This window comes from Macaca mulatta, chromosome X (genome assembly GCF_049350105.2).
Source record: "Macaca mulatta isolate MMU2019108-1 chromosome X, T2T-MMU8v2.0, whole genome shotgun sequence".
Classification (NCBI taxonomy): Eukaryota; Metazoa; Chordata; class Mammalia; order Primates; family Cercopithecidae; genus Macaca; species Macaca mulatta.
In genome coordinates this window covers 47,154,081-47,159,308 of record NC_133426.1, presented here as the reverse complement: position 1 = coordinate 47,159,308, position 5,228 = coordinate 47,154,081, and the positions used below count along the sequence as shown (strand labels likewise).

The 5,228-nt window shown below is 48.8% G+C and overlaps 1 long non-coding RNA gene across 1 annotated transcript; it reads left to right on the top strand.

Annotated features, from left to right (window-relative positions):
* Positions 1–256: 256 nt before the first annotated feature.
* LOC144338580 (uncharacterized) lies at positions 257–4,011 on the top strand. Its single transcript, XR_013412820.1, has 2 exons — positions 257–394; positions 3,881–4,011. It is a non-coding gene; the product is annotated as an uncharacterized LOC144338580 (long non-coding RNA).
* The last annotated feature ends 1,217 nt before the right edge of the window (positions 4,012–5,228 follow it).

Below are 5,228 nucleotides of genomic sequence, written 5' to 3'. Positions count from 1 at the left end.
TTGCGGCTGCGCAGAGACTCGGGGTTGGGATGAGAACCAACAGGGCCCCCCTGCCTCCCTACTCGAGTGACATTGGGCATGGAACAAGAGACCTGACAGGATCCAACAGAGACAGGTGGATGGGCTCAGAGCCTCTTTCCAGGCCCGACACTGTCTGGGGCAACAGATGATGTCCGGGAAGAGGCGGAGCCAGGTGTGACAGCTCTGAGGGCCAAAGACAGCCGTTGGGTTAATCAATTGTTCTTTGGAGCAGCTTGGACACTTTTAGAGGGTGGGCTCTATAGGTGAAAGATCGGCAGGCGGACCGATCAGAAGTTCCTGCTCTGATGGCTGGGGACGTGCAGAACTAGAGGATGCGGAGCCGATTGACAGCAGACCTGACAGTAAGAGAGAGGTTAGACCCTACAGTTCTTCCGCGAGAAGGGGGCGGGGATTGGAACTTGATTGATGGCATTCCGACCAGTGAGAACGTCTGAGTCAGGGGCTCTTGAGTAGTACGTGTATTTTGGCAGTAGAGAGTTGGTCCTTGCTTTGACTGACCCTCTTAACATCCAATAAACATGCCCGCTTCAGTTGGGGGCGGGGCGACTGAGTGCAGAAAAGACGGGATCTTGTCCTTTTCCTCGTTTCCCTTAAAGAGGAAACCCAGTTCCACCAGGAGCTCCCTACCCGCTTATCTGTTTTTTATTTTATATTTTTTATTTTTTTGAGACGGAGTCTAGCTCTGTCGCCCAGGCTGGAGTGCAGTGGCACGATCTCGGCTCATTGTAACCTCCGCCTCCCGGGTTCCAGCGATTCTCTTGCCTCAGCCTCCTGAGTAGCTGGGATTACAGGTGCACGCCATCACGCCCGGCTAATTTTTGTATTTTTAGTAGAGACGGGGTTTCACCGTGTTGGCCAGGCTGGTTTCGATGTCCTAATCTCAGGTGATCCGCCCGCCTCGGACTCCCAAAGTACTGGAATTACAGGCGTGAACCACCGCGCCCAGCCTTACCTGTTTTTTTTTTTTTTTTTAAAGTTTGAACGTTACAGATTTAGAAGTTTAGCTTTCCTGCGCTGTACAGAAACGATGACCTCACTGCACCTGTGAAGAAAGAGCTGCCCCAGAAAAGGCAGTCTTAGGGTTGGGGAGTTGGCCTAGGATTGGAATTTGATTTGAGATTTTAGGCCTGAGAGGCTACGATGGAGGACGGGTGTTTCTGATAGAAGATTTCTGGGGTGAGTGATGGGAGGGTTCTAGGGACAATATTGGGGTCTGTAGAGATCAGTAATAGATGGTTAGTGGAAAAGCTAAACTTCTAAGGCTGTGACTTTCAAACGTTTTAAAACATTGTATGCCTTTTTAACAGATAAGTGGGTGGGGAGCTACTGGTGGAAGTGGTCAGTCTGGGTCACTCATGTAGATGCCCATAGTAAGAGCCTATTGTCTGATGAGGCCGACTGGAATCAAACAGCTGATGCACTTCTAGTTCACTGCCCCCTGAACATGGCAATGCATCCACCATCATAGACTGGGCACAAAGTAAATTACTGTATGTTTCTGACACAGACCATTTGCAGTCTGACAGTGGTGTGCCTTTTGTTGCAAAGGCCAACCAACTATGGGCCAGTAGTCAAAGCCTTCCATAGATGTTCTATGTGCCCTACCATGGGCAGGTATCTGATATTGTTAAACATTGAAATGGCCTCCTCAAAAATGAACTCAAAAGGATTTCAGAACCTACCTCTCTCTCCTTCTCCTGGTCTACTCACCTTAGTAAGGCAGTTTGGTCACTAAATGTGGCTGTCCCAAGAATGGGATCATCTCCCATTGTGTACCTCGGATAACAGTCAGGACAAAAGGGGTGGGCCATAGAGGCATTTGGGATTCTACCATTGCCATTCCTGGACGTGATGTGTTTTTCTTTCCTTTAACAGTAATCCCAGGTCCCAGGCTAACCTAGTTGGTAACCCTCCAGGCAGCAGCCCAGCCCAAAAGAGCCCGAGGGGACTTAAACTATTTTTTTTTTTTTTTTGATACTGAGTCTCCCTCTGTTGCCCAGGCTGGAGTGCAGTGGTGCAATCTCAGCTCACTGCCACCTCTGCCTCCTGGATTCAAGCAATTCTCGTGTCTCAGCCTCCCAAGTAGCTGGGATTACAGGCACCTACCACTACACCTGGCTAATTTTTGTATTTTCAGTAGAGACAGGGTTTCACCATGTTGGCCAGGCTGGTGTCGAACTTCTGACCTCAGGTGATCTGCCCACCTTGGCCCCCCAAAGTGCTGGGATTACAAGCGTGAGCCACCATGCCTGGCTCGGACTTAAACTTAATTCTGGTCAGTCACCTGAATTCTCTTGTTGGGTGGACACGGTCCTAGATCCTAATGACAATGACCGCTTGACTGAGTACACTACTCACCAAGTTCCCATACAGCAGCTCACATGGGCTAAGATAGAAGACATTTAAAAAAAAGTCTGTAAATTTTATAAAAATGCCTTTGGCCCTTTTGTACTTGACCCTTCTGGATGAAAGGTCTGGGTACAAATAGGGGATGATTGGGAAAAAGTGAAGTTACAGGCTCTGAGATGGGATACATTGATTTCATGAGGTGTGGAAGGAGAGCATTTGGGGAGTGATATGGTTGGCTTGGCTCTGTGTCCCCATCCAAATCTCACGTTGAATGGGAATCCCCCTGTGTCAGGGGAGGGACCTGATGGGAGGTGATTGGATTATGGGGGGAGTTTCCCCCATGCTGTTCTTGTGATAGTGAGTGAATGAGTTCTTACGAGATCTGATGGTTTAAAAAGTGCATGATGCTGGGTGCGGTGGCTCACGTCTGTAATCCTAGCACTTTGGGAGGCCAAGGCAGGCAGATTGCCTGAGTTCAGGAGTTCAAGACCACCCTGGGCAACATGGTGAAATTCTGTCTCTACTAAAAATACAAAAATTAGCTGGACATGGTGGTGTGTGCCTGTGGCCCTAGCTACTCAGGAGGCTGAGGCAGGAGAATGGGAGGTGGAGGTTGTAGTGAGCCAAGATCACGCCACTGCACTCTAGCCTGGGTAACAGAGCAACACCCTGTCTCAAAAAAAACAAAAAACTGGGTGGCTTTCTTCCCTTGTTCTCTCTCCTGCCGCCTTGTGAAGAAGGTTCTTGCTTTTGCTTCACCTTCTGCCATGATTGTGAGTTTCCTGAGGCCTCCCCAGCCATGCAGAACTCTGAGTCAATTAAACCTCTTTTCTTCATAAGTTACCCAGTCTCAGGTAGCTCTTTATAGCAGTGTGAAAATGGACTAATACAGGGAGGAAATATCTTAGACCCTGAGAGGTGCAAGATGGGGAGACAATGAATGCTCTGTTTGTCCCCTAGATCGAGCACTTGCAGTCCAACGAAACAATCATCTGGTCTGCTGGAGTCAAGCAGCAGGTGCAGCTGGCAATCTGACCTGCTGCTAGGTTTGCCATCACTGTCCTTGGGTGACAAAAACAGAAAAAAGCATGTGAGCACGGCTGCTCCTGAATTACTCTGCTGTGCCTGATGCCATCAACAGCAGCTCCTGAAGACAGGCTTCCCTCATACCTGTAGACATACGTGGACCAGCACAACCTTGTTTAGATCTGGCTGATCCAAATTCATCTGCTTCTCCTGGCACTCGAGTGGTCTTGGATTATGCCATGTTTAGCAATTGAGCTACAAGTACTAAGATGCTACTTGCTATAGGTGGAATGTTTATGTTACCTCAAAATTCATATGTTGGAATCCTAAGCCCCAAGGTATTAGAAGGTAGGGCCTTTGGGAGGTGATTAGGTCTTGAGGGCAGAGCCCTCATGAGAGGAATTAGTGCCCTTATAAATGGGACCCCAGAGTGCTTGCTCCCTTGTCATTTTCTCCATGTCAGGACACAGTGAGAGGATGGCCATCTGTGAACCAGGAAGTGGACCCTCACCAGATGCAGAAATCTGCTGGCAACTTGATCTTGGACTTCCAGCCTCCAGACCTGTGAGAAATAAACTTGTTGGTTATATGCTACCCTGTCTATTGTATTCCATTATAGCAGCCTGAATAGACTACCTCTTATAACACTACCAAACCAATGTAATGGTGAGTCAAATCAATTTGAACAACAAATGTTGAAGTGAAATGAACTGTTCCCCTTTGGATGGTATATTTGTATATGGGGAGAACAGTGGGAAACAGAATGTCTCTCCACTTGGGATAGGGTTTGCTTTGGGGCCCATGTATTGCCCCCTAAATTATTGACAATACACCAAACATCAGCACATCAGTCTAAATTCCTTTGTGTGGGTTGTACATATAGTAGCCTGGCCTTAGTTTTACTACTTTGTGGCTGCCTAAAGATACAAGGCCCCAATCACTGATTACCTCAGCCATTTCTCAGGGTTGTGATGACAGCGAGCAACCCTGTGGGATGAGGCAATGTCTCCCTCTGGGGTGAAAGACAGGCTGGATGACCCAAGCTCAGTGTTTCTTGGCTGTGATGTAAACCTATTGTGTGTGCAACGTCCACCAGGGACCCTCTGCATCACTGCTGTGGGAGTTGGAGGACAAGGGGAGCAGGTGCCCCTGTGACATGCATGCTGCTGCTGTCCCAGGAGCAGGAAGGTCCTTTGTCTCAGCCCCAGGAGTCTCATGTTTTCTGTCAGCATCTCTAAAACATGTTAGCTTGTAAGAGGGTGGAGTCTCAGACCTTTCGCAGACCCTGACAGTCAACAGTGGAGGGATTTTTCTTTATGCTCTGACAGTCTCTATGGTCTGGTCACTGGCAGTTTTGGAAGGTAGTGATTGGTTGCCAATGGTGTCAGGATGAGGCTCCAGGGATTTGAATCCTGAGGTAATTAATAATTGGAGGCCTTTGAGGCTACTGATTGAGTGTCTGTGGCTGTCAGTCACTGGGAGAGGGGCCATAGTGGTAGTGTTTGTGTGAGCCAGTGATGACTGACACTCTGTGCTTCCTTCCTCCCTCCCTCCTTCCCTCCCTCCCTCCCTCCCTCCCCTTCCTTCCTTCCTTCCTTCCTTCCTTCCTTCCTTCCTTCCTTCCTTCCTTCCTTCCTTCCCTCCCTCCCCTTCCTTCCTTCCTTTCTTCCCTCCCTCCCCTTCCTTCCTTCTTTCCTTCCTTCCTTCCTTCCTTCCTTTCCTCCCTCCCTCCCTCCCTCTCCTTCCTTCCTTCCCTCCCTCCTTCCTTTCTTTCTCTTTCTCTCTCTCTTTCTTTCTTTTCTTTTTCTTTC